Below are 14,177 nucleotides of genomic sequence, written 5' to 3'. Positions count from 1 at the left end.
ATGCTTAGTCCTCTTGCATACATAAAATTGTAACTCAGATATATTTGATTAAATTAAACTAGGAACTAAAGACTCGCATCTTTTACAAACATGTAAGCATTGACAGAGGACAAGGGTTGTTTCATAAAGTGTAAGAAGGGTTGGTTTCTATGAACAAATCCTCCTCATCAGAAGCATAAGCAAAGGACTTGTGAAGAGAATTTTTTGTCCAAATTATCCGAAACACAAACAGAGCCCCTTATCGCAGAAAAGATAGGTAATTGCACCAACCATTTTTGTAATATGAATTTCGGCTTGAAAGTATAAGTGGCCAGAGGCAGATCCACAACAATTTGGGCTTGAAAGTACCTGTAGTTAGAGGAGGATCTAGGACAGCCTCGCAGGTTACGTGAGTTCAATTGAATTCCTTACTTTCGACTCGAACGATGTAATCTCCAAAAAATTAAAATGTAAATATATTAAGATCTCATTCATTTGGAATCAATTGACTCTACATTTTGTATTTGCCGCTGCCGGTAGCTTGTATACTTCTGCACACGTATGTCTTTGTGAGTAGACATTCCACATGGTGCAGAAAAGGATTTTGAAAATCTTGAGCAGCCTATGAGGAAAAGACTAGAACTAACATCCAACTTATACCAATATATCTGGTTCAAGGATGAGACAAAACTTGAGGCCAAAAGTTGGATGGTGGATGTGACTGAAAACACCTTTTTTGTGCTCACTGGGCCCTCTTAACATTTGTCCTAATGCACCTCTTTCACTTTTCTCAGTGCTACCATGGTGAAATACTTTTTCTGAGAGCCAAATCCTAATTAATTTCCATGCTTAAATTTGTAAAGACCATTCCTCTACTATCTTCACACCCTTTTGAATCTATCAAAAGCAAAGTAGATAGTGTTGAAATATAATGTATAGAAATTTAAGTACTTTATGATTATCAAGCAGGAGGGTACAACACAACGGTAACAGTTATTCCCGTGTCATCAAAAAATCAAGATTTCATAGAGTGAAAATAGTCTCTTGATAAATGCAAAGTGAGATATGACCAATAACACAATATGGTCCTCGAACCTTACTTGAAACTGGTAAATAATAAGAGTTTGGTGTAGTGGGCTATCCTTATAATTATCACCTAAAATATTGATTTTGCTAAGAGGTGATTGTAACATGAATATGTTTTTTTTCTTTTATACAAGTACAAGTAAAAAAGAAACAAGATGCGCGTTTCATTGACCTGGCTTTCCACTGATAGAGATATAAGTAGGATTACCATGTTGTTAACAATGATACAATAATCATAAGTGACAAGCAAAAAGCTACAAGATAATATATTGCAGAATGCATTGACACAAAAATATAATCTAATAAAAGAATTTCAGAGCTGTCAACTTCTAAACTATACTTGACATCAGTGAAAATCTAAATTAAAGAAATGATTGTCATTAGAGAAGACAAGTTAGAGTTAGTGGTTAATGAGGTGCCACCACGGATTAAGGAAAAAGGAGGAGACAGGGAATATAGTAATTAAAGGCCATTGGACAATCTTAGTATAATGGACGTATCACTTATAATCAATTATTAATCATCATGAACAATGACTCTAGCTATAGTGGCATTGGCATGGGTGTGCCCAAGATTTTAACTTTATTGGTTCTAAAGTTTATAACGTCGAAGTTAAGTGCTTTTAATTGAGTTATAAATTTAGTATGTTATATATTTAATAATTTTTAATATGAATTATTATTTGAACTTTATATTATTTGAGCAAAAGTTATTTAATGGAATTCATATCCAAAAGTTTATCTCCACGCCAGCTAATGGAAGCAAATCATAGTGGAATCTTGTTTACTTGATGGGATGTAACTACATTATGGGACCTGAGACAGTGAGACTCCAAAATTTCTCGATTACTGGCTATTTTAAAAAATAAATCCTTCGTTTATTGACTTAAACCTAATGCCACGGTAATCAGCCACAGTATCAACATAGAAAGTGCAAAGATTTGTTGATTGAGACTCGAGTCTAAATCTGTTTGTCCCAGTTCAATGAACTCTAGAGGAACAGAGATATCTTTAAAGCTGAAGAGGTGAATAATTAAACAATTTGAATTGATTCAATTATATGGTATGAACAAAATTGACATGCTAGCGGATATTGAATTCAATAATTTTTTTAAAAATATTTCGACATTTTTATCTTATTATTATTATTATTATTCTGAGAATGAAAAAAAATGAGAACGCCAATCCCTTCGGGCTAAAGCCACGAACGATGACGTACTTAATACCAGTGCCATGGGGAGAAAGATATACTAGCTAATGGCTAAATACTGTAAGAATAACAAATAACAAACAACAAACAACAAACAACATCAATCCAGTAGTAATCCACTAGTGGGGTCTGAGGAGGGTAGAGTGTACGCAGACTTTACCCTTATCCGGGATAGAGATACTGTTTATAGAAGACGACTAAGAGAATGAAGACTCAAATTGAAAATGTGAGCTACTTACGTTTCTGTTTTGAATATGAAGGCGGCATTCTAGACAGGTAGAAATCTTGCTAACTAGATTAATCCGTCATGGAATATAATAATATAGCCTTTTAGATTAGTCTTTATGGGTATTCTCATTGTACAAACAAATAAAATATGAAGCATAGTGGAAGACACCTTTCTTGTTTTGTTCCATTAAGTACATTATTGCCATATCGTCACGGTGTCGCAATGTTTTAGTCATGAAATCTACTGCTTCTCTTTTACTAACTTGTCAACTAGTAGTAAGTTTCGTGAATAAAAGCACTATATTAAAGATTAACTGAATCTGCTAATCTGTAATTAGGATAAACAGAATGTAATCCTGTCTAATCAATAAAAAAAAAGGCACATTGTGATTCTTTGGATACTTCAACAAAAGGACTAAATAGCCCATTTTGAATAGGTAAAACCTATAAACAGTGAAACACAGTCATTTCTGATTGAAAAGATTGGTTGTTGATTGCTACCACGTTAATTTCTTCTTATCCAGTTACACCTTTAACTTCACAGGAACCATATCATTTTTTCACACCTATGTTTTTGTCTCGGCCTTTCCAATCACTTATAAATTCATTTAGCCAAGAAGATGAATCATTAAATTACAATTAGTCATACACATGTATGTCTGCAGCTTTCACTAGCTGCATGTTCTTATTTGTCATTGATTGGAATTGACCTTGAATTTCTCAGTGTGTAACATGTCAAAATTTGTGGTGGACTAATCTATTTAACTAGCAATTTTAGCATTCTCTACTAGAAACCAATCTTGCTGGCAAAGAAGAAACAGGGACATTATCAGCTAGTTTTCCCCATTCAAAATTGGCAAATTTGATGGAGCCTAGTTATGACTGGAGCTTGGAATTCAAAGAAGACCCTACCAAAATTGGAAGGTGCTAACTGAAAGAACGTGTTTTGTGCAACGTTGAAGAGTCCTAATCCATTAAATTGTAACATCTAGCATATGGTCCAGTTTGATTACAAAAGAACTTATTTCATACCCTCGGCCATATAGGGTTCACGGACCAACCATAGAACCATGTTCTATAAGTCTATTAGACTGTTGACGCCCCCACCCAAAAAAAAAAAAGAAAAAGAAAAGAAAGTTAAGTTGAATGCATCTGTCCTATGATTTCAAAACAAAATTGACTTGTGCCTGTAGAGGGAGAACAGAGTTGTCACAATTTAAAATGTCACAATTAATTTAAACAAAATAGATGATACTTGGTTGCCGAAAACAATCTTACAGCAGAGCCCACTTCGGGATCCTTCTGTTCTTCCTTTTGCTTTCAAAAGAATTGACATTTCACCTAAAAACTTATAGTGATCGATTCCAATGATAACACCAAAATATTTCCAGTTGCACCACTTGCTAGAGTCTATGGAGAAAAGGGAAAACAAAGATAAATACTGTGGGTAGAGGTTGGCAGAGGCGGATCCAATATTTGATGTTGTGAATTTCTAGTGCGACCTCAAGTTAATAGACAGTAGTAACTGGGTTCACAGTCAAATATGTATAGATATTTAGTAGAATATATATATATATATATATATATAAAGGTTTGGGTAATAATTACTAGAAGAAGAATTAGGCCAAAAATTAGGATACATTCTGGGAAAATCAAACTTCCATCGAAGCGAAGCAAATGAAAGGCTTTCATAAAAATTCTTGTAGAATCGAGAATGAAATTTTCATTCTGTACATGCCTGATCATGAATTAGTAACTGCTTTCAATTTTCAAAAACAAATCCCAATTGTGTCGAACTTTCCATTTTTGAAATAGTTACGGAATCTCCATGAATAGGATCAAACCTTATTCCATGGTATTTACATCAGGTTCCTCTTTAAGAAAGTTTTCAAGAGGGCTTAGTTGATCCATGATTTATGTTTCATCTTTCGTTTCCTTTTCGTTTGTTTTGAGAAATTTATCGATCAATTCCGTTTCTTTCTTTTTCTCTTGATTCTTTTCCGATCGAGATGTATAGATCATGTTCATGGATTAACGAAAATGTGCAAAAGCTCTATTTGCCTCTGCCATTCTATGAATCTCTTCCTTTTTGCGTATGGCATCGCCACTCCATTTGGCAGCATCCACTAATTCGGAACTTAATTTGAAAGCCATATTTCGACCCCGACATTTTCGGGATGCCGCTAATAACCAACGAATGACAAGTGCTTTTCCTTGTGTGGATCCTATTTCAATGGAAACTTGATGAGTCGATCCTTGTAGGCTGATTGTTTTGTAATACAAGTCATGGATAAATGGTAATGCCATATATTGTATTTCTTTGTCCTTGTAACTAATGAAATTATAGTAGCTATTAGAAAATTTAGTTATCTCTCTAATTCGATGTGGTAAATCTAGCATAAAGATATTATATAGAGACCCTTAAATCTTATGATTAATCGGTATTTTACTAAATCATGTATTCTATATTACGGAAAAAAGATTGACTATTCCTTTTCTTTTCCCCTTTTTAATGGATGCCACTGAATGAAATTATTGCCGTATCAAATATTCAACTAACTATGAATATTTAATTATAATGATATTCGGGTCAGTTTGCAATCAACTCGATTATCTTGTGCGTTTCTGTTACCTCCCATCATCAGCACAAATACCGGATAACGCTATGTATAAGGCTTAAGCAAGATGAAAAAGCAACAGTGCCTTAACTTCCCTCGTACTTCTTGCAAATAATGAAGTAGCACGATGAATGAGTAATAATAGAAGAAAGCAACATAAGAGTTGAATGCATATATAACGATCCGATTGATCGTTTTGAATACTAAAATCCCGTTCTCCTTTTGACGCTTCCCGTAATTTATTTTGATATTTTATAACTTGCGGGAATAGTTGATTTGATTCCAAGAAGGGTTGAAAGTGAATTGGAACACTTGGTTCTATTTTGGAAGCCTTAAGTTATAAGAGTTAACCAAGATTTGACTTTTGAGTAAACGATCTCAAAATCGAGATTTGGGAGTTGCTATAGGTTGGTATGGCGATTTTGGACTTGGTGTATGCTCAGATTTGGTTTTGGATATTTCTAGAAGATATTTACTCTTTTTATCTAGAGTTGACAATTTGAAGAGCTGGAGAGTTAATAAGTTTGACTGATAGTTGACTTTTGGGTTAGTGAGTGTTGATTGTGGTTTTGCAACCTTAGATAGGTCCTAATAGTTGAAATGAACTTATGTGCAAAGTTTGGTTATGATCTGGAATGCCTAAGTATGATTCAGATGCATTTGGGCAAAGTTGGAAGTTTGAAAGTTAAGGAATATACTTGGCATTTAATTCTTGATTTTGATGTGATTTATGGTATTTTGAGTCTTTAGATAAGTTTGAATAAGGTATATGAACTTATGGGTATGACTAAAAGGGGGCTCGGACGGTTCGGGTGAGTTTCGGGATGGTTTTGAACCCTTTTGGAGTTGTTTAAAATTTTTCGGTGTTTGATGTATCGCACCGGGAAAGGAGGGTGCGCATGCGCGAAGGGCACCCTTCTGATGGATTGGCTCGTATATGCGAGGGGTTGGTCCTGGCGATTTGGCTGCACCTGCGATGAATGGTGCGTAGGTGTGATAGCCGCACCTGTGGAGAGTGGTGCACACCTGCAGAGGAGGCTGGGATCAGAGGGTGTCGCATCTGCGGTGCTTAAGGAGTACCTGTGATTTGTTGGTCACATCTGCAATAATTATAGATAGGCTTTGCTATCCGTACCTATGCTCTGCTGTCCGCACCTGTGACATCTGTAGCTGGGTTAGACATAAGGGTTTCGAGTTTTAGCTTGTTTTTCACCATTTTTAAAATTTGAAGATCAGAAAGAGGCTATTTTGAAAGATATTTTCACTACAATCTCGAGGGTAAGTAATTTCTACTTAATTTTGATCATATTGCTTAATTTCTCATGTATTTCTCCACCTAAAATATGGAACTTTTAAGTGAAATTTAGGATATCTGTCTACATTTTAAGAGAGTGTAAATTGAGGTTTTGAGCATCAATTTGGACTTGGATTTGATAATTAAACACATATTTAGAGTCGTGGGGTTATGGGTTAACGAGATCTATCCCTAGGCTCGGGTTTTTACTATGTCAGCTTGAATTAACTTTTATTGACTTTATAGGAATTGATTAAAGATTAAAGCTTTATTATTCAGAATTAATTCCTATGATTGTATTTGATCCTATTGAGTATTATTTAGTTAGATTTGAGCCGGTTAGAGGTGGTTTCTAAAGGAAAGGCAGTTTTAGAGGGTTAATTTGGCTTGTTAAAGTAAGTATCTTGTTTAATCTTGATTTGAGGGAATAACCCTTAGGATATGTCCTTTTTTGTTTAATTAAAATGTGTGGGGAGCAACGTTATGCAAGGTGACGAGCGTATATGGGGGTGCTTGGGATATTCATATATAGGTTAGACTTTAGGCTTTTATTCTGCCTTGTTTGGTTGTGTGATTTCTGTGATTTATATTATATGACTAAGTGAGCTTATTCTTTTACGTTAGTAACCATGTTTAGGATTACTACATCTTAATTGGGAATGATGAGTTATTCGTGTAAGTTATTGATATATTTTATTTAGTCGTAGTCATGCTTTATATCTCGAGCACACATCCGCTTATTATGTCCTTATGCATTATATGTGAGCATTTGCATCCTAGGAGGTGAAATATTAGTTTGGATTGCTTTGATTATGGCACATTTGAACATGTTGAGTAGATTGATTTGGATATGACATGAAGTTTCTGCTATGCAGATTTGGTGTTATTGATATTGTTATGCACGCGATCTTTATCGTGCAACGTGTGGATATGGATCCATCCGCTTAGGGTCGCCTTCTCATGTTAATCTCTTGATGGCGTACACGCATGCTGTAAGATATTGATAGATAATTGGTTGATTCTGATATAGAATCTGATGAGGTGAGTTTTGAGTATAAAGGTGAAAGCTTGACCATACAAGTGATTTTTTTATGTCATATTATGCATACTATATACTTTCTATGTTTATCTTCAAGTTAATAGACAGTAGTAACTGGGTTCACAGTCAAATATGTATAGAAATATATAAAATTTATATATATATATATATATATATATATATATATATATATATATATATATATATATAAAGGTTTGGGTAATAATTACTAGAAGAAGAATTAGTCCAAAAATTAGGATACATTCTGGGAAAATCAAACTTCCATCGAAGCGAAGCAAATGAAAGGCTTTTATAAAAATTCTTGTAGAATCGAGAATGAAATTTTTATTCTGTACATGCCTGATCATGAATTAGTAACTACTTCCAATTTTCAAAAATAAATCCCAATTGTGTCGAACTTTCCATTTTTGAAATAGTTACGGAATCTCCATGAATAGGATCAAACCTTATTCTATGATATTTACATCAGGTTCCTCTTTAAGAAAGTTTCCAAGAGGGCTTAGTTGATCCATGATTTATGTTTCATCTTTCGTTTCCTTTTCGTTTGTTTTGAGAAATTTATCGATCAATTCCGATTCTTTCTTTTTCTCTTAATTCTTTTCCGATCGAGATGTATAGATCATGTTCATGGATTAACGAAAATGTGCAAAAGCTCTATTTGCCTCTGCCATTCTATGAATCTCTTCCTTTTTGCGTATGGCATCGCCACTCCATTTGGCAGCATCCACTAATTCGGAACTTAATTTGAAAGCCATATTTCGACCCCGACATTTTCGGGATGCCGCTAATAACCAACGAATGACAAGTGCTTTTCCTTGTGTGGATCCTATTTCAATGGAAACTTGATGAGTCGATCCTTGTAGGCTGATTGTTTTGTAATACAAGTCATGGATAAATGGTAATGCCATATATTGTATTTCTTTGTCCTTGTAACTAATGAAATTATAGTAGCTATTAGAAAATTTAGTTATCTCTCTAATTCGATATGGTAAATCTAGCATAAAGATATTATATAGAGACCCTTAAATCTTATGATTAATCGGCATTTTACTAAATCATGTATTCTATATTACGGAACAAAGATTGACTGTTCCTTTTCTTTTCCCCTTTTTAATGGATGCCACTGAATGAAATTATTGCCGTATCAAATATTCAACTAACTATGAATATTTAATTACAAAGGTATTCGGGTCAGTTTGCAATTAACTCGATTATCTTGTGCGTTTCTGTTACCTCCCATCATCAGCACACATACCGGATAACGCTATGTATAAGGCTTAAGCAAGATGAAAAAGCAACAGTGCCTTAACTTCCCTCGTACTTCTTGCAAATAATGAAATAGCACGATGAATGAGTAATAATAGAAGAAAGCAACATAAGAGTTGAACGCATATGTAACGATCCGATTGATCGTTTTGAATACTAAAATCCCGTTCTCCTTTTGACGCTTTCCGTAATTTATTTTGATATTTTATAACTTGCGGGAATAGTTGATTTGATTCCAAGAAGGGTTGAAAGTGAATTGGAACACTTGGTTCTATTTTGGAAGCCTTAAGTTATAAGAGTTAACCAAGATTTGACTTTTGAGTAAACGACCTCAAAATCGAGATTTAGGAGTTGCTATAGGTTGGTATGGCGATTTTGGACTTGGCGTATGCTCAGATTTGGTTTTGGATATTTCTAGAAGATATTTACTCTTTTTATCTAGAGTTGACAATTTGAAGAGCTGGAGAGCTAAAAAATTTGACTGATAGTTGACTTTTGGGTTAGTGAGTGTTGATTGTGGTTTTGCAATCTTAGATAGGTCCTAATAGTTGAAATGAACTTATGTGCAAAGTTTGGTTATGATCTGGAATGCCTAAGTATGATTCAGATGCATTTGGGCAAAGTTGGAAGTTTGAAAGTTAAGGAATATACTTGGCATTTAATTCTTGATTTTGATGTGATTTATGGTATTTTGAGTCTTTAGATAAGTTTGAATAAGGTATATGAACTTATGGGTATGACTAAAAGGGGGCTCGGGCGGTTCGGGTGAGTTTCGGAATGGTTTTGAACCCTTTTGGAGTTGTTTAAAATTTTTCGGTGTTTGATGTATCGCACCTGGAAAGGAGGGTGCGCATGTGCGAAGGGCACACTTCTGATGGATTGGCTCGTATATGCGAGGGGTTGGTCCTGGTGATTTGGCTGCATCTGCGATGAATGGTGCGTAGGTGTGATAGCCGCACCTGTGGAGAGTGGTGCACACCTGCAGAGGAGGCTGGGATCAGAGGGTGTCGCATCTGCGGTGCTTAAGGAGTACCTGTGATTTGTTGGTCAACATCTGCGACAATTATAGACAGGCTTTGCTATCCGTACCTATGCTCTGCTGTCCGCATTTGTGACATCTGTAGCTGGGTTAGACATAAGGGTTTCGAGTTTTAGCTTGTTTTTCACCATTTTTAAAATTTGAAGATCAGAAAGAGGCTATTTTGAAAGATATTTTCACTACAATCTTGTGGGTAAGTAATTTCTACTTGATTTTGATCATATAGCTTAATTTCTCATGTATTTCTCCACCTAAAATATGGAACTTTTAAGTGAAATTTAGGATATCTGTCTACATTTTAAGAGAGTGTAAATTGAGGTTTTTAGCATCAATTTGGACTTGGATTTGATAATTAAACACATATTTAGAGTCGTGGGGTTATGGGTTAACGAGATCTATCCCTAGGCTCGGGTTTTTACTATGTCAGCTTGAATTAACTTTTATTGACTTTATAGGAATTGATTAAAGATTAAAGCTTTATTATTCAGAATTAATTCCTATGATTGTATTTGATCCTATTGAGTATTATTTAGTTAGATTTGAGCCGGTTGGAGGTGGTTTCTAAAGGAAAGGCAGTTTTAGAGGGTTAATTTGGCTTGTTAAGGTAAGTATCTTATTTAATCTTGATTTGAGGGAATAACCCTTAGGATATGTCCTTTTTTGTTTAATTAAAATATGTGGGGAGCAACGTTATGCAAGGTGACGAGCGTATATGGGGGTGCTTGGGGATATTCATATATAGGTTAGACTTTAGGCTTTTATTCTGCCTTGTTTGGTTGTGTGATTTCTGTGATTTATATTATATGACTAAGTGAGCTTATTCTTTTACGTTAGTAACCATGTTTAGGATTACTACATCTTAATTGGGAATGATGAGTTATTCGTGTAAGTTATTGATATATTTTATTTAGTCGTAGTCATGCTTTATATCTCGAGCACACATCCGCTTATTATGTCCTTGTGCATTATATGTGAGCATATGCATCCTAGGAGGTGAAATATTATTTTGGATTGCTTTGATTATGGCACATTTGGACATGTTGAGTAGATTGATTTGGATATGACATGAAATTTCTGCTATGTAAATTTGGTGTTATTGATATTGTTATGCACGCGATCTTTATCGTGCAACGTGTGGATATGGATCCATCCGCTTAGGGTCGCCTTCTCATGTTAATCTCTTGATGGCGTACACGCATGCTGTAAGATATTGATAGATAATTGGTTGATTCTGATATGGAATCTGATGAGGTGAGTTTTGAGTATAAAGTTGGAAGCTTGACCATACAAGTGATTTTTTTATGTCATATTATGCATACTATATACTTTCTATGTTTATCTTCAAACATGCAACTTGATGTCTCTTTTATATGCATTGGACTTGACAAATAAGATAGAATTGTCCTTGTTTATTTGGTATCTCATGATTTATACTTCTACAATGTCGCATCTTTTATTTATATACTTGTTGTGCATAGATATGAATTATAAATGTCTGTTTGTTTGTAGGTATCTCATTACTTGGACCCTCATTACTACTTCATCAAGGTTATTCTTAATACTTACTGAGCACATATTGTCTACTCATACTACACTTCCGTAATATTTTGTGTAGAATCTGACATTTGATTGAGTGGACCTCATGAGGGTGTCAGTGGCTAATTTTGAAGACTTGAGGTAGTGCTGCATGATCATCCGTAGACCCTTGGAGTCCCCTTCTTTTTCTAACATACTATTATTTATGTTTGAGACAATATTTGTATTGATTGAGAGATTTTGTTGTATCTTATTTTAGAGCTCATGACTCCGTACTACCAGATTTGGGAAAAGTATTCTCGTAGTATTCTGTATGTATGGTGTTTGAAGGATTCATTCCGCATGTTTATGCTATGATAGTTATATTATGATCTTTTTATGCTTAGTTTGATCTATGCTGGATATTAGCTTATCTAGCATTGGGGTTCAGGTGCCATCACGATCGTTGGTGGGATTTTGGGTCATGATAAAGTTGGTATCATAGCTCTAGGTTCATGGGTTTTATGGGTCATGAGTATGTTTATGAGATCTCTATGCTTCAGAAGTATGATAAAGATAAGACGCATATTTTGGACTTTAGCACAGTACAACTTGATGAACAACCGGTAGCTATTGTAGATCGACAAGTTTGAAAATTGAGATCTAAGTATATTTCTTCTGTGAAAGTTCTTTGGAACGGTCACCCGCTAAGGAGGCTACATGGGAATCCAAGTCTGATATAAGGAGTAGAGATCCGTATCTGTTTTCCAGTCTAGGTACATTTCTATGTCTGTTCGAGGACGAATGTTTCTTTTAGAGGTGGAGAATGTAACAACCTGATATGTTGTTTTGAGTTCTAGCTTGGCGTTTGACTTTGAATAGTCTAATTTGATGATTTATAACTTGCGTGCATTATCCGTTTTGAATTTCGGAAAGTTTAAGTGTGATTGTTTCAAAGAAAGATTGATTTTTTAACTTAAAAGTTGTTAGAGTTGACCATGGTCAACAATCTTGGTAAACGACCTCGGATCGGTTTTTTGACAATTATTGTAGGTTCGTATGATAATTTTGAACTTGTACGCATATTCGCTTGGGGTCCCGGGTTACCCAAGGCCGGTTCAGTGCTTATTGTCAAAAGTTGAAACTTTGAACTTAAGAGCTTTAAAAATCTTTGAGTTTTGATGAGTGATTCTTGGTTCTTGATGTTAATTTGATGTTTTGAGATTACGAGCGAGTTCGTATGAGGTTTATATACTTGTGTGGATATTTGAATTGGGACTTGAGGTGCTCGGATATGTTTTAGATTGGGTTTAGTCTATTTTTGCACGACTTGGCATTGTTGGTGTTGCGGTCATTGCAATTCTGAGAAACTGCCGCAAATGCAAGGTTTGCAAATTCGCATTTGCAAAGTAAGCCTCGCATTTGATAAATGGGAAGGGAAAGGGCTAGCTTCGTAATTGCAAAGCTGCTGTCGCATTTCCAGACCGCGCAATTGTGGGGATTTGGTCATATTTGCGACATCTAAGCCTCTGAGGGAAATTATTATCTGCGAGCTCCTGTTCCATTTGTGAGATGTGCAATTGCGACATCTAAGCCTCCGAGCTCCTGTTCCATTTGTAAAAATAGGGAATTTCTGGATTTGCTCATTTTATTCAATTGTTTTGGACCTAGACTTTGTGGGAGGCAATTTTTGAAGAGAATATTCTTCCCAACTTCAAGAATTAGTAACTTTAAATTGTTTTTGATCAATTTTCATTGCTTTTTATAGATTTTCATCCCTAAATCTAAGATTTCAAGGATATAAATGGGGCTTTTGGGGGAAAAAAAAATTAGAATTTTGTATTTTTGAGATTTAGTCCTCGATTTGAGGTCGGATCTCAAAATAAATTACATATTTGGACTTGAGGGTGAATGGGTAATCGGGATTTGGTATTAATTTTGGATTTCGACCATATGTGTCCGGGTTGACGTTTTGTTGGATTTTCCAAATCTGCCAAACATCAAACTTATTTTATACTAGGGTAGTTTCTAGAGGTCGTTTTGACTTATTTGAGTATTAATTGGCTAGATTCAAGTGATTTTGAGGCTTGTGCTAAAGGAAAGACAGTATTGGAGTATTGATTTGCGTCGAAAAATAGTTAGTACCTTAGTTAACCTTGATTTGAGGGAATTAGGATGTAATTGTATCTAATTGCTATATGTTATATGTGTTGGGAGCGGCGTATATGCAAGGTGATGAGTATATATGCGTTTGCTATGGGTTAAACATGTAGCTAAAAATAGTTTATTTACATATTGTTTCTTCATGTATTATGACTTTTATGCTTCCAATAGATTGTGAAACTCTTTGACTATTCCTCTTCATGTTAGTAGCCGTGTTGAGCTTTTTGTGATGTTGGGTAGTAAGACTATCAGAATATTATTTTTCTATAGGTGCAATGTGATGACTATTTTTTATATGGCGAGTTATGCTAAATCACTCTTGATATTTTTTGTGCTTCCCGCCTTGCTTTGTACTACTTTAAATGTTTATGCTTGGTGAGGAAGAGTGAATTGCACAAAGGGAATTTCTGTACTTGTGAGGAAGAGTGATTATACACGAAAGGTATTTTCGTGCTTCTTTACATATTTACTGTTGCATGAAGGGAGTTTCCATGCTTGCGAGGAAGAGTGAATATGCACAAAGGGTGATTCCGTGCTTGTGAGGATGAGAGTAAAAGTACGAAGGTTGATGCCATGCCATTTGATTAACATTTATTGTTCCTTATTCTTACTATATAGATTGAGAGCTTGGCTATGTTGTCACATGGTTGCTTTTCCAGATTACTAGGACTTGAATTGTTGTGAAAGGCCTATTTGGTGTTATTTTGAGGTTAATGTCTC

The sequence above is a fragment of the Nicotiana tabacum genome, chromosome 2, assembly GCF_000715075.1.
Source record: "Nicotiana tabacum cultivar K326 chromosome 2, ASM71507v2, whole genome shotgun sequence".
NCBI lineage: Eukaryota > Viridiplantae > Streptophyta > Magnoliopsida > Solanales > Solanaceae > Nicotiana > Nicotiana tabacum.
Note: the sequence above shows the minus strand (reverse complement) of the source record.